Source organism: Mandrillus leucophaeus, unplaced genomic scaffold, assembly GCF_000951045.1.
Source record: "Mandrillus leucophaeus isolate KB7577 unplaced genomic scaffold, Mleu.le_1.0 Scaffold111, whole genome shotgun sequence".
Classification (NCBI taxonomy): domain Eukaryota; kingdom Metazoa; phylum Chordata; class Mammalia; order Primates; family Cercopithecidae; genus Mandrillus; species Mandrillus leucophaeus.
Genome location: NW_012099321.1, coordinates 2,475,886 through 2,489,108, shown reverse-complemented (window position 1 = coordinate 2,489,108; position 13,223 = coordinate 2,475,886).

Genomic DNA, 13,223 nt, shown 5'->3' with positions numbered 1-13,223 from the left:
TGTTTTATATACATATAATTTATTTATTTGTTGAGATAGGGTCTTGCTCTGTTGCCCAGGCTGGAGCACAGTGGCATGATCACAGCTCACTGCAACCTTGAACTCCTGGGCTCAAGCCATCTTTCCACTTTTGCCTCCCAAGTAGCTGGAACTACAGGTACAAGGCACCACACCCAGCTAATTTTTCATATATATATATATTTTTTTTGTAGAGATGGGGGTCTTGCTATGTTCCTAGACTTGTCTCCAACACCTGATCTCAAACAATCCTCCTGCCTTAGCCTGCCAAACTACTAGGATTATCAACATGAGCCACTGTGCAGAGCCAGGCACATGATTTTAGACTAATCACTGCATTTAGGAAAGTCCCAAGTGCTGAGGAAATACAAGGTCCCTCCCACAGTTATGCCGAAATATTACGAGTGTGAGCAGCATTTGCCCAATGCAGGCATCTTGTACTCTGCCTTGATGGGGGATGGGAGGACTCTCTTTGGTTATCAGGTTCCGGTTTCAGGCCAGGGGCTCCCTGTCTCTCCAACTCCATGACAGACTTGGACATCTGGATTCACTAGTTTGGGGACATGGAGCATAGAGTAAGGTGGCAGGGTCTTTACTGGCAAGATGGGGGTGGTAGTGCCTGCATGTGGACGCCTTTGAAAAGAGCTTGGTTTCGGTGACAATGAAGCTGGAGAGACAGCGGCCTCATTTTCTTCTGGAAGCAAATCCTAATATCTTGTTAAGATGGGATGAGAGTGGAAGTGAAAAGCATTGTTTAGATGAAGAGAACAGGGAAAAGGGAAGGGGATGGACCTATTGATAATTGCGCACTTCTAGGTAGAGAAAGTCTTGCACAGGCAAGGGAAACATCATGAATTAACAAGGTTAAGAGCCTTTTGGAAATCAGGATTTTTTTTTTTTTTTTTTCTCCTGCAATATACTGACCATGGTTCAGTCATTCTAAACGAAGTGTGCCTCTGCTGTCCTTGAAGCTTCTGGGGAAAAAGTTCTAGAACCAAATCTCTACAGAATACGTCCACACTTTAAAGATTTTACAGCTTCATCTGCAGATAATGAAATTGAATCCCTTAGCTAGAGAGTGGACAGGCAGCAGGGAACTCAACCCAGCGCCGTGCTTCTGAAACCTTTTCACTCAAGTGAGGGCAGAGGTGGTGGACGTCAGTCGCCAGGGATTCCCTGGCTTGAAACATCTCAGAGTAGGTGTTAAATGTTCGAAGTTTAGTGTTTAATGCTAAAAATTCATCAATATCATATATGCTGTATCATCATACATCTGTATTTTAGTATAAAAAACAATGTTTTAAATTACCATCAGGAAACACGTAATGGTATATGTACATTTCTTAACTTGCTCAACTGAAGGGAAAAATTCACTTCTGCACTGAATCCACCTTGGAACACTGAATTTGGAAGGGCAGGAGGTGGCTTATTGGTGTTAGTGGCCAGTTCTTTTTGCTTTCTGAGAATCAGTAAAATGGCAACCATTTTTCACTAATTTTTGAATTGAATCAGGGTAATAACTAAGGAGAGATGTCCTGAAAACTCTCCCTTTCTTGCTGAGAATACCAGGAGATGGCACATTCAAGGTGTACCAGAGCCTTGGTGAAGATCCAGGTCTGCCTGTCATGGTTTGGCCTCGCCTGTGAGTAGGAAACTGCCTTGTGTTTATTCCAGGGTCAAGCTGGGTGACCTTAGCCCACAACTGTGTAAACCCCAGAGTGTGGGCTCTACGATACAAATAGCCTAGCATCACTCCATGTGGCTTCCTCATCTAGCTTTTTTCAGTGGCAAATTCCATCTTTGAAGGAAAACAATGGTGACGAGTTTCCTTCTGCAGCTGATCTCAGTCCTCACCTGTAGCCCACTTCTTCATGGTGTTTTATTGGAGATATTTGCAAGGAATCAGAAGCAAGCTCATCACCGAGTTCCAAAATGCTGCTGATGGTTATCTTTTTCTCTCCTGTTGATGCCTCATGGTCGGTGGGATTCAGAAGTCCAGGATTGAAATGGCATTAGAATAGTCTTCTCTCCATGTATTAGTCCGTTTTCACACTGCTGATAAAGACATACCTGAGACTGTGTAATTTATAAAGAAAAAGAGGTTTAATGGACTCACAGTTCCACATGGCTGGGGAGGCCTCACAGTCATGGCAGAAGGTGAAAGGTACGTCTTACATGGTGGCAGACAAGAGAGAACGAGAGACAAGCCAAAGGGAAAATCCCTTATAAAATCATCAGATCTTGTGAGATTTATTCACTACCATGAGAACAGTATGGGGGGATGCCCCATGATTCAATTATTTCCCACGAGGTCCCTCCCCCAACACCTGGGAATTTTGGGAGCTACAATTCAAGATGAGATTTGGGTGGGGACACAGCCAAACCATATCAGTCCACTTCCATTCCATTGCCCAAACTGAAGGTGGGATGGTGGTGAAAGAACTGCTGCTTGGGCCTGAGATGGAGTTCTGCCATCCCTTTGCAGTTCTTCATTTCCCCCAGAACCCCTGTAGTTCTGTTTTCCTTTAATGTGCCTCATGCTACCTCCATTGTCTTTCCCTAGTCTGAAGTTTTAATCTCCCCATCCTAATGTCCCTAAACAGGGTAATGCAAGCAAGCAGGGACTAGACCCACACTATGTGGGAGCGGACAGCTGCTGCAATGGGTAACTCCAGGTTCACTCCATGCTGGGTTTTCATACGTGGGTAGATTTATCTTTGGAGTGTAACCTTACCCAACTCTGAAAAAGACAGCACCAGCCCATTATTGTTCCATTAGTAATGACTCTAAACTCAAGCTATTTCGCAGCTGCTGATGGGGATGGGAGATGAGAGAAGAAAGAAGAAAATCAAAGACAGATGCTTTGCTGGTGCAGGCTCCTCTGTAAATGGGCATAGCTGGCAGTGGCTCTAGAAACACAGGCCAGTTGTATCTCCAAACTCTGCAGCTTCAGCCAGAGCAGCTTCTTTCTCTTTAAACGAGAACTTCTTGCACAGAGTAGCAAAGGACCCACAAATAACTGAGCTGTACTTTGGAAATGGATCTGATGAGTCTTTTAATAGAAGAAAATCATCATTATTTCCCAAGAGCTCACATTCCCATAACATTTTTATTAGCAGCCTCTCTTCTAAATAAACTTCAGTGGATTGATTTTGGTGGAGTTTTCTCATTTTAAATATTCCCTTAAATAATGACTGTGGGTATAGGCTCATCATCACTGCAGTTATTATTGTGATCAGCATCAGCAACTCCATTGTTATATTTATGTAGCACTTAGGATGCTCTCAGAACACTTCAGGTATATTACTTCATTTGTCCTCATAGCATCCTTGTAAGGAAGGGAGGGGGCCCCATTAGAACAACACTAAGCGGAGACCTCTCCTCTCTGTGCCTCTGTAAGTAAACTCCCCTTTGGGGTGTGGCCAGGAGGAAGCCCTCTGTCCCCCTCTTCTATATATTCCCCTCTGTCAATATAAGGCAGCGGGAGATTGCTCCAGGATAAGTTACAGCCACCCAGAGGCTGAAGATGTGTATAAGAGACAGATATAAGGCAGCGGAGATTGCTCCAGGATAAGTTACAGCCACCCAGAGGCTGAAGCCCTCAGAGGGCTTGGCTTAGGGTAGAGCAGAGGGCACCGCCAGTGGAATAGGAGAATGGCTCCTGGGAATTGCCCTGACTACCTGGCCCCCGACTTGCCCTTTTGTCTTGCCTTGGTCCCAAGAGGCCAAAATTCCTACAAGAGAGTGGCATCATGAAAGAGAGCAAAGATGCTGGCTGAGAATCAGAAGATCTAGTTCAAATTCCGGTTCTACCACTTGTTAGCTTTGCTTCTTGGTCCAGTCTCTTAACATCTGAAGCTTCATTTCCTCCTTTGTAACAGAAGGGAAATTGATCCTCCTTTCTGGGATTTTGTAAGGACTAAATGGGATAACCTACATAGATGTGCCTGGCACAATGGATGGGACATAGGTATGCAACAGACTTTCATTTAATTTTTCTATTCTGGTAAAACCTAAACTCCCTGTCTAGTATGACTTTGAGAACTAAGAGGGAAAATAGAGAACACCAGTTGGATAGGTTTATCTTTTTAGTCAATATCTTGTCAGAAATCATGTATTTTCTTACCTATACTGTATTGAGGAAAAGCTAGTGACTCATAATTAGTATATTTTGAAATTTACATTAGAAATAATGCTGGCCTGGGCCAGGCGCAGTGGCTCACGCCTGTAATCCCAGCACTTTGGGAGGCTGAGGCAGGCAGATCACGAGGTCAGGAGATCGAGACCATCCTGGCTAACATGGTGAAACCCCGTCTCTACTAAAAATAAAAAAAAAAAAAAAAAAAAAAAAAAATTAGCCAGGTGTGGTGGTGGGTGCCTGTAGTCTCAGTCGCTCAGGAGGTTGAGGCAGGAGAACGGCGTGAACCTGGGAGGCGGAACTTGCAGTGAGCCAAGATCGTGCCACTGAACTCCACCCTGGGCGACAGAGCAAGACTTTGTCTCAAAAAAAAAAAAAAAAAATTAATAATAATAATAATGCTGACCTGGAGAGCAGCCAGCCTGGGCTATATACTCATCTCTGCCACTAACCAGATGGAGGCCTTTGAGCAAATCACTTGGCATGTCGAGGACTCAGTTTTCTCATCTGTAAAATGAAGAGTTTGGAATATATGATCATGTAGATACATAGAGTATCACAATTCTATGATTTCATAAGAAGGGGTTTTTAGAGGAAATGCCACATTATGTGTGAGAGCATTGTTCTTTTCATCTCCTGGGCCACAGGGAGCCCCACTGACAGGCCCTGGCATTGTTATCAAGGAACTCCAGCTGATTTGGGCACAGTTTTCATCTTGGAGATGCAGTGCCCAGGGGGAGATGAAGAACTTCTGGAACACCGGCCAGCAAACCCAGGCTCTGAAGTTCCTTCTGACGTGGCAGGCTCAGCTTCAATTTGTTGGTGAACTCTAGTCTTCCTCCTGCCTGTCTGCCTCTCTGCCTGCTCACTTACTCTTGGGGAGGAGAGTGCAACTCCTGGCCGTGGACTGATGGCTGGGCAGCCCAGTGGCAGCAAATGTCACTGTGCACAAAAGCCCAGGTGCTCTGATTGCTTGGAGCTTGGGAAGGAGGCTGAAGGGCTGGATGCTGGGCCCTCTGGCTGCTCTGCTGACCACATCTCCAGGCTAGCACTGTCTTGGGAAGGTGTGTCATTGGCTACTTTGCTAATCCCTGCAAGTCATCCTTTGCAGCAGTCTGTGCGCTCTACAGATTGGTAAAGTCTTCTGAGAAACCAAATCTCCTTGAACATGCCCTCAGTTAGGGGCTGTCCAATGGCGGTGTTCCTTCTGCATTATCCCAAGAAGCAGAAGAAAAGTCTTGGAGAGTGAATAGTTAAAGCATTTCCTCACACAGGCTTCCCTGCACACAGACACATCAGGAAGAACACACAACACAAAGACTTTCCCTTGCACAATTCACCCATACCTTATTTTCTTTTTATAGTTTTATGAAACAAAGTCTAGCTGCCTTTTGAGTTCAATTAAATCGAGTGCTAACAAGGGCAACTCACCACACTGAGCACTGTGAGGCTATCAGTGAATGACTGTGTCCCTATCTCTACTCTCTGGGGCTCACCGTCTAGGAGGAGAGGTAGACAAACATTAACTAAGGTAACAAGGCAGATGGTCAGGGGTGCTTTTATAAAGTGCCTAAATATGATGGGAGAATACTTCCACCTGGAAAAGAGATTTCATCAAATCTTTTGTTAGGAGATAGCTAGGTCTTGATTTGGACCTTAGATGATTGGTAGGGTTGCAATAAAAACACATTAGAGGATGGGGAAGGCATTTAAGATAGAAGAAATAGTTCAAGGCAAGGCAGTGAGAGGGGAAAGATTCCTTTATTCACATTGAAGTCCATCCTTGTTAACACATACACAGATGAACTACAAAAGCCAACTTCCTTCCAAGCGTTCTAGGGTGGGAGGAGGGAAGTGCTGCTCGGTGTTCACTCGTCCAAAGGGCCCAGTACCTCTTAGAGGTTTCTGGTCTCATTGCATGTTATTGCCTACTTTCTCTGGACCGAGAGTATACAGATTCTGAAATGCACATTCAGTTTAGCTAGAAAAATTGTAAGAATGGAAAAGAAGTGCTCAAATGAAGGATGATTGGAAATCTTAAATGTCAATATCATTAAAAAATTAATTTTTATACTCTTCCTCTTTTGAAGGTAATGTGCTTTGAAGTAGAGCTGGAAGGAAGTGATATTTTCCTGACTTTGTTCTTGCCCATGCCAGACATCACTAATTGAACCCGGCATGCTTTCGCCCTAGTTGGGGCTCTTGTCAGACAGAGCACCCTGTGATATTCCAGGCAGCCCCTGCTATTCAGCCAGTTGTATTACACCAGAAGAAGTCTCTTTGCCATTTTCTATTTAAAGTCTTAAAACGTTACTACTATCTGAAATACCAAGTAACTTTTTCATGAAATACAAAGACTTAAAGCAGGGAGAAATTTTGTAATATCTAGCACCTTGAGAATCTCTAAATATAAATGGAAGTTGCTGAGGGGGCTCTAAGACTAGAATAAAGATATTCTCACTCTCCTGTCCTCCCCGTGATTTAATAGTGTAAATATGAGGTTTAAAGAGGCAGGAGATATGTGAAGAAATATAAAATACACACAGAAAAATAACTATTGGCTTAGATCAATAGTTCTCAACCTGGATGTACATCTGAATTAGTCACTTGTTTTAAATGCAGATTCCTGGGACCTGTTTTAGACTAAATCAGAATTTCTGGTCTTGGAGCTTGGAAACACCATATTTACAAAACATCCTAAGTAATTCTTCTGCACTATTCCTGAGACCAGCCCATGAATCTATGTTTGGGAACCAGAGACTTAAATGACAGAAATATTTCGGCCCTTGTTTATGTCTTTGGATGGTTGGCCAAAAATACCATATTCATTTCCCATGGCTGAGCTACCTTACATGCCATGGTGTTCCAGGTACTGAAAAACTGCAGTCATTTGGATATTGGAAATGAGTTTGTAATTTCTAAAGAGATTGGTCATTTGGATGAACATAAGTCATGCTTCATGGAGATCAATCTTTAGAATGTGTCTGAATTATCTGGCATCCATATTACTGTTTGGGCTTGGTTTTAAGAATCAAAGAAGAGAGAAAAGTAGTTTATGTCGACCAGGAAGACAAATTATCCTGAAATTTCTGGTTGTCTCAGTTCATTTTGTGCTGTTATAACAGAATACCTGAGGCTGGGTAATTTATAAAGAATAGAATTTATTTCTCACAGTTCTGCAGGCTGGGAAGTCCAAGATCATGATGCCAGCATCTTGTGTCTGGTGAGGCCTCTCTTGCTGCATCCTCATGTGGTAGACAGTAGAAGGGCATGTGGGGCCAAACATTGTGCCCTCACATGGCAGAAGGGAAAAAGAAAGTGAACTCACTCCTGCAAGCCCTTTTTAGAGTGCCATAAATCCATTCATGAGGGTGGAGTCCTTATGACCTAAACACTTCTCATTAGACCCCACCTTCCAATACTACTGCATTGGGGACTAAGTTTCAACATAAGTTTGAGAGGGGACAAAAACATTACAACCATAGAGCTGGTTATGTGGTCAATATTTGAGTCCACTTGACTTTCTGAAAGTTAGTGTCATAATAATGAGTATCATATATTGTATATCTATTCTTCACTGGACACTTCACTAGGACTAGATATATATTGTCTAATGCAATTCTTAAAATAATCCTATGAAGAAATGATCATTACTTCCAGAAGAGGAAATTTGGGTTCAGAAAAGTAACTTTCCTTGAAAGACTCAGGATATGGATGTGATTCTTTAAACTAAAACTGTCTGACTCTAAAATGTTTATTCTTATTTACTACATTCTAAATTCTGTTTCCAAGAAATACGCTGTTTAGTGACATTGCTGGGACCAAAATCAAGCTCCATAATTAGTGTTGCAAACTTCAAGACGTAACTGAGAAGAACGCTTACTAGATAAAGTAGTAGTGGTCTGTTAAATTCTGGTGTTCTCATTGACTTGATAGAATTTCATCAAGTTTAGCACTGGGCCTATTATTTGTCTACTTTTTATGTATAAAGTATGTTAAACTGTGTTAGGATTAACTTCAGTCCTCAAATTTATATTTTGGAAAAGTTAAAGGGCTCTGCCTTACCCTGTTATTAAAAAGCCCCCAAAACAACCAATGTGGTTCTTACACATGTGGCTTTCCATGTGTATGAGCAACACATGTTCCACAGAACATGTTTCCATGGAATGACCTGGCCACTCCTCCTGTAGAGTGGATTCTGGGAAGCGTACATGGAAAAGGACCCATCTGGTGCCCACTAGACTGAATGATTGTCCAGTGTACGAAAGAGTGCTAGGCCAGATGTGGTGGCTCATGCCTGTAATCCCAGCAGTTTGGGAAGCCGGGGTGGGCAGATTGCTTGAGGCCAGGAGTTCAAGACCAGCTTCGGCAACACAGTGAAACCCCCAGATCTATGAAAAATACAAACTTTAGCCAGGTGTGATGGTGTGCCTGGGAGGCTGAGGCACGAGAATCACTGGAACACAGAAGGCAGAGGTTGACGTGAGCTGAGATCGTGCCACTGCACTCCAGCATGGGTGACTGTGCATGACTGTCTGAAAAAAGAAAGAAAGAAAGAAAGAGAGAAAGAGAGAAAGAAAGAGAAAAAAAGAAAGAAAAAGAAAGAAAGAAAAAAGAAAGAGAGAAACAAAGAAGGAAGGAAGGAAGGAAAGAGAGAAAGGAAGGAACTCTGATGAGTAGTCAGGAGGTTTGGTTTCTTGGCAGCTCTGCCACTCAGTAACTCTGTTATCTTGAGCAAGTTGTTTTACCCAAGACCAAATAATTTGTGTGTGTGATGGCACACACAGAGCCCTTTAGCATATTTCTTGGAGAACTCTCTGATATAAGCTGTTTTCCCCCTTTCTAGAACTCAGATCTGTTTCTCACCATACTCATGTTTCTACAGAAGTCCTGTGAGTTAGAAGTCCTCAGTTTCCACGCAAAGCTTTTGGACTAGAGGCCATAAAGTTATTTTCTTCATTTAATATGTCATGATTCTTGAAAAAAATGTTAGCCAGGGAGTTGGCAAAGAGACCGATGGGACCTTATCAGTGGCACTGTTGTCAATGTCCTCACCGGGTCAGAATGGTCAGAGGGTGGGCAACCTAGCCCGGGCTCCTGAGATGCCTACTGTGCCCCGACCTCTGGCCTGCCTCCTTTCTGGCCTGAGGTTGTTACGTTCTTTTCTTCTTGGGAGACGGTTGTAGTGGATTCTAGTACCACATTTTTTGATATTTCTTGTTGGGGTGAAATATTCAAGCAAAAAGTTAAGTAGCCCCCTTCATACATAGCTCATTGCTTTTGGAGGTGCTGGTGATCCATCACACCTCACCCTTCCCATGGGCTAGAATGGCCTAGGCTGCTTGGGCAACAGTATCACTAGATGATTCACAGGGATTTGAACCTGAAGGGACCTTATCAAGCATCTAGTCAACAACTTTATTGCACAGATGAGATAAGGAGCCCCGAGAGGGAAAATGACTCAACTCAAGGATAGCCAGCCAGTTAGTGAAGCAGTTGACACCCCGTTTTCAAATTTATATTGTAAGCATAATAATAAAATCTACCCCCACGGAATTATTGTGAAGGTATTTAAATGAGATGGCACACACAGAGCCCTTTAGCACATTTCTTGGCATAGAGAACCATCTGATACAAGCTGTTCCCTCCCTTTCTAGAACTCAGATCTGCTTCTCATCATACTCATGTTTCCATAGAAGTCCTGTGAGTTGGAATGAGCCGATTTTATCATCCTTTACTCTGCAGAACGCCAACCCATACAGGAGTAAGCTGAGCTGCCCACGTTTAATCATGCGCTAGTGGTAAAATCTGACTTGGCCTATGTCATGTATTAAAAGAATGTCTGGAGTTACTGAACACTAGAACCCATCCCTCCTGACTCTTAATCCAGTGATCTTTCCATTATACCATGCTGACTGACGGGCGGGTGGGGATGAGCTCCTTTAAATTGCTGTGAATACCAGCATGGTGACAGATGACTGTGAACACATGGGGCCACAGCCTCAGTATGTCCTAAGCCTGTTAGTGTAATTTTATTATCACGCATTTATCAAGGCTACCATGTGCATGTGGGAACTTTGCTTACTGCTGAGATGAATAAAAAATGAGTAGTAAGATACAGCCCCTGCCCTCAAGGAGCACTTAATTTGATAATAAAGACAGACTTAGACATAAATAATTTCAATGTAAGGCAGATGGCAATCCATGACTACTCTATATATGCTACAAGGAAGTACAGGGATTAAGACCTCACCTGTTGACATGGTGAGAGTGAGGTGGGCTAGGACAGGGCATCCCCCCAAATGCCCCCATCCAGCTGAAGGGACAGGGAACATGCTTTATGGTCCATTAGGCACTCCAGCCTTGTGAGTTCCTTGCCACTGACTGCCGGCGAGCATAGCTGGATTACTGTCTTGCCTTCCTTAGCCACTGCAAAATGTGAGAACATCCCCTTTCTTGCTCTGAGTCTAAAGGGAACTGGGTGGTCATTTGGTCTAGATCTCTGCTTCTGGGCAGGACTGCCCTCACCCGTGCTGACATGCAAGAATCTGCACTCCATATGCGGAACAGGGAAACACTATTCTTTTTCTCTCTTCTCTTTGCTTTGGTGGCGAAAGTGGGGCGGGGGTTGAGAATAGTGTAGGGGAGAAAAGAGGGGAGGTGAAGGGAATTGTAGGTCGATGCTTGACAAGGGGAGTTGGGTCACCCAGGGAAAATATGGCCTTGCTCTCCACTGGCAGATTCCCAGAGAAGCTCTGACTGTTCCCCACCTGTCCTGTGCTCCCCCCGCTACCCCCCAGTGCTGCTGTCCCTGCGTGCACAGAGCAGGGAGGCGATGATGAATTTCCCCCGAACGGCATTACAGACAGTCATAAATAATGCTTTGCTCTTTGGTGACGGCACTTTCCATTAGAGCTGCCTGTGCCGGGCTGTTGCTACCCCCAGTCTTCTGCCGGGGACTTGCAGTAAAATTTATCAGCGAGCTTTCTGCACCTAATAAATCATCCCCTCCAGGAGCCATCTGGCAGATAAGGCCATGAGAACCCACATGCTCTGCAGAGGCGGAGTCAGAGTGAGAGGCGGCCCTAGCTGGGCAGCCCCAGGCCCTGTTGAGGGGAACTTTCTTTCTCTCTAGCAGCCTGGCCTGTCAGACTCTTCCTGGCTTATCTCATCAGACTGAGGATGGGGGCCCTGGCCAGGGCAGCTGCTCCAGCTCCCTGAACCGTGTGGCTTCCCACTCTGGGGCTAGGCCTACAGATCACCTTCTCATGCTCTCTACACTCGGGTGTCCAAAAGGTCCTGGGGTCTGTCACCAGGCCAGAGCAGGAGTACCCTAGGCCAAGACAGGTGCTGTGATGGGCATGACTATTGCTTAAGCGAATGCTCCGTGGTGTGTTCTAGAGACATGAATATTGGCCAGCATCAAAACAATCTCATAGTGATAAGTAGCTTCCTGTTTGGATGGAAGGCATCAAGGAACACCTCTTAATTCAGGGCAATACTTCACATGTCTATTCCCATGTTTCTTGAGCAACAACTACCATGATCTTACAGATTTCTTTCCAATATGTGTTACTTTCTGTGAGTGCACAGTAAGGGAGGCTCTGAAGGGTGCTGGACCTAGAGGGTAGAGTTGCTTAGATCAGTGATCACAGTTCTTCCCTTAAGGCATTTACAATCTGCTTGGAGAGACTGTCTTATAACCAAAGTCTCAGGTGTGGTGATTGTAGTGTTCACTGTCACAGCAAGACACAGTGCTTGCAGGATATGACCTACAGCTGTGTGCGATGTGCGAGTGGTTGGGTTTCTGGTCTTCTAGTCCCAGTACCTAGCACAGTGCCTGGTGTGTCAAAGCACCTGTATTGAGGGACATGTGGCAAGGAGCAAAGTGCCTGACACAGTTGCCAACACAAAGTAGAGTATGAGAGTGAAATGAGAAAGAGCTGAATAAAAACAGCATCATCATCCCCAGGCCCCCAGCAGAGTGTGCGCCCTGTTCTTTAGGGTTAACTGGGTGATCTAGGAACAAAATCCTTTTCTGGGCGTGGATAACCTGTGCTCCGGTACTGGCCCTGCGGCGAGCTGCCTAAGCTTGCTCAAGGCATGCTCTATCCTCTGTTTTCTCATTTGTAAAACAATAGGCAAAGACAAGGCAATTTTTTGGAGGGTAATTTTTAGTATTATTGCTATTAGAATACTTCCTCTTTTTTTCCCTTGCTGGTGCCTGCTTTTGTTTGAAGGACAGGAGGCTGGAGGGGTAAAGCCAGGAAGAACTCTTCTCTTCTTCCCTCCTGGGCCACTTCGCAGCTGAGATAACCTTGTTGAAGGTCCAAATGTGGGCCCCAAGCAGCTAGAGCTTGAGCATCCTGGACTTCTTCCCTGCGGGCTCATTCTGCAGGAGGATACCTATCATGCTGCCTCTGATTGCTGTGGACACATCCCGGGAAAACATTAAATGGAGTGTCCCGAAGATGCTTAGCTTAGCTATGCATTTAATTTGGCGGTAATTGAAATTTGCCAACAAAGATTTGCATGTAATCTGTGATTCCGTTTTTCAATTAAAATCGCTTTCTTCTTGTGGATGGGAAGTACTTGGCTTCTTTCCTCCTCACAGCACTTTGCAAACACTCATCCCTCACTTCTTTCGGGGCTGGAGAGAGGGTAGGAGTGTGGGGCAAGGAGGTGGAGTCTGGCTGGACAGTGATGCAGGAGAGGCGGGTGCTGCGGGTGAGGCTGATGGATGAGGGAGGGGTGAGGGCTTGAGCCTCCCTTGTCTGCAATGTTCTCAGAAAAGGAACCCCAGCTGGGACTTCAAGATCTCAGTTTCTAGGGGGCAGACAAGGGTTGGGGGACTGGGAGGTATAGTCAGGAGTGGGGAGAGCCAACCAGTTCTCCATGACCAGAGAAGGCGAGTAGTAAGAAGCTGGGGATGAGGTGCCAGGCTCAGGTCCTGGGATGTAGGACGTGTCTTTTCTCTTATCTACCTCTTCTCCTCTGGGTGAGTGTGGCCTTTGATAAAGGCAAGCAGCAATAGAGCTCCTGGGAGAGGAGAACTGATGGAAAAGTG